This window comes from Nicotiana attenuata, unplaced genomic scaffold, assembly GCF_001879085.1.
Source record: "Nicotiana attenuata strain UT unplaced genomic scaffold, NIATTr2, whole genome shotgun sequence".
In the NCBI taxonomy this organism is placed as follows: Eukaryota; Viridiplantae; Streptophyta; class Magnoliopsida; order Solanales; family Solanaceae; genus Nicotiana; species Nicotiana attenuata.
Genome location: NW_017671238.1, coordinates 153,530 through 156,408, shown reverse-complemented (window position 1 = coordinate 156,408; position 2,879 = coordinate 153,530).

The window sequence follows — 2,879 nt, the reverse complement described above, 5'->3', positions numbered from 1 at the left end:
AAAATGAAACAAAAGAAGTGCTTAAGGGAAGATGAAACCTACTGAGACCAAACATTGCCTACCCGGAACCAAAAGCCTTCACTATGTCTCCACAAAAGCCCTATATGATCTCTAGTTGAATGAAGCTTACATTAGTGGTGACTCACATAAGGGGCAAGCATATGGTACTTAGAGCCGGACTTGTGACTTTTCTTTTTGAGAGATCAGTGAATTTCCATTAACCTCGTTCTGAGTGCCACTATTCTAAAGGTGAGGTTTGCTTAGGGAGAGTTAAGGATGTGTGAGTTTGGGTTCCACAATGACCAAAGTAATAGAAAGAGTTCTTTGATGTGTCGAGTCAACTCTTGATGCTCTTGTGTCGCACTTAATCCATGGTGTTTGAAAAAGTAAATGTTGTTAATGATTCATTTGTATTGAGGGCAATTGTTAGTCCCAATTGATGCTAGATGAGGTCAGTTTAGGATAGCTGGATTTTCTTGTATTTTCTCTTAAGGGGTGGGTCTTATTTTGTTTGCTTGAGGACAAGCAAAAGCTTAAGTTTGGGGGAGTTGATAACTAGGGAATATGACGCATTTTACACTCCTCCATGCTCAAGTTTTGATTAGAAATGTGTACAAAATAGTCCCAAAGGCTCACAAGTTGTGCTTGATTGCAGGTTTGATAAATAAGGTGACAAGGTGCAAAGATCAGTTCAAAAAAGGAGTGAAACTTGCACAAGTACCAAGACAAGACAAAGCTCAGGAAAACCAGGGCCAGTGCGGCCGCACACCATTCTGTGTGGTCCGCACAAGTGAGGTTCAGAGAGACTGCTATTCAGGCACAAAGGCAATGCGGCCGCACGAGGTTTTGTGCGGTCCGCACTGGGATCAATGCGGCCGCACTCGATTTAGTGCGCTCCGCAGAGAGAAGGTTCAGAGAGTTTCCAATTTCAAGTTTGAAGCCCAATGCGGTCCGCGCTCCGTTTCATGCCGACCGCACTTGAAGCCACCGCGGCCGCACTAGACTTTGTACGGTCCGCATTGCCCAAATTCAGAGAGCTGGAAATTCAAGTCAAGAGCCTTAGTGCAGCCGCACGTGATTTTGTGCGGTCCGCACTAGCCCCACAGGGGTATTTTTGTCCAAGATTTTTAGCCTAGTATAAATAGATTCTTTTCCCATTTTTAGGTAAGCAGATAGTTTTGTACGTAGAGCTGTGCTCGTGACTTGGGTTATTTTGCTATTTTGAGTAATTTTAGCTTAATTTTACCATTGAATCTTCAAGTTCTTCTTAGTAATAAATTATTGTGAGTTTATCTTCATCTATTTCTTTGTTTTTCTCTCTAATTATGAGTAGCTAGACCCATCAGCTGGGGTTGTGGCTCAACCCTAGTGTGGGTAATTGGTGGGTCTTGTATTTTAGGGCTTGATTGACTATGGGAGTTCGATATTTAGGCTAATTTCATGTTTTATTACTAAATTAGTGGTTGCAAACACTAGTTTGTGTTTAGTTGACTTTTGCTCTTCTTGAGAAAGAGAGCCTAAGTTTCTAAAATTAGTCCAACAAGGATTGGGGCTTACTCAAGAGAATTGATAGCCCCAATTAAAGGGTAAAACCGAGAGATCGTAATACCCGACTTGAACCTTAATTGCTTGTGCAAATTTGCATACCTAATTGGTCTTGAGAAAGTCAACTCGGGCAAAATCACTCGAACTTCCGAGAGGTATAGAGTGAGTAGAATCGAGCAATGGTTATATCATACTCCCCAAATATGTCAATCTAGCTTTAGACTCAAGGATCCGTCAATTGACCACCTAGGCGAAAGTCACTACCCTAGTGCCTTTTAATCATTTGAACAACTCGCAATAGTTTAATCCTAGCTTATTTTAGTTTAATTGAGCATTGTAGTTTTATAAAATTAGAATCATAATTAAAACCAAAAATGTGTAGAACTGCAAGTTGGACCAAATACACAACTCCACTTTAGATAGACACCCAACTCCAATATCTAGCTCCCTGTGGAAATCGATCCCGATCCTAAATCGGATAAAAGCTGCTTCGACCTCTCTCGCTACTCAATAGTAGTGTAGGGTTGGCTTCGATCAGGCTCGAGTTCACCCTCAGCCATCTTATTAGATTGTACCGGCCCTTGCATTACTGGGGCCTGATTACCCTGCAACGTCGGTCCACCCGGTCCTTTGCTGCTAGTAACGAAGAGGATGGGGACCGAAGGTAGATGAGTTGATTCGTCCGAGCGTGGACGGTCGATATTATCCCCGCAGAGTTCTTGCCATTTCCTGAGAAATGGAATTTCACACGTAAGTGGTACACTCGTGTTATTACTATTTTTGTCCATGGTGGAGGCGGGCTCCGTAACGACATTTTCTTTTTCTTTTCTTCAGCAATCTCGTGGCTGCCATGCAAGGTTCCCGGCCTGGCGGATTGGTCTCGGAAACTTGCAGCTTGCTCGACTTACGATGAGCGTAAGTGGCGAGACCTTTCCAAGGATATATGGGAGGCAAACCATTATGGTACGTGTTGTGTGGCTTGTTTTCTTAGAAAGGTACTTTCTTTTGTGTGTACAAACTCCGTCACCACAGGCATCGAATAATTTTCCAAGATGAGACCGTTCCCCGTCGGGGAGGAGAAAGGATAATCGGCTTCGGGGCCGAGGACTGATAACAAATGGAAGGGGTCCTCTGCGGACAGAGGTGTTCATAGTGAGGCAAGCCCTGCTCGGAGGCTCAAAGAAGATGTATCGGCTGAGCCTGTAGCACTCGAGGCTTCTGGCCTTGGAAAAATGGTTCCTCCTTTGCCGTCGTCTTCTTTTCTCGTCGAAGGTACTTCGAGGGATAAAGATTCTCTTCCACCTTCTTCTTTTTCTCCCGCCAAAGGTACTTCG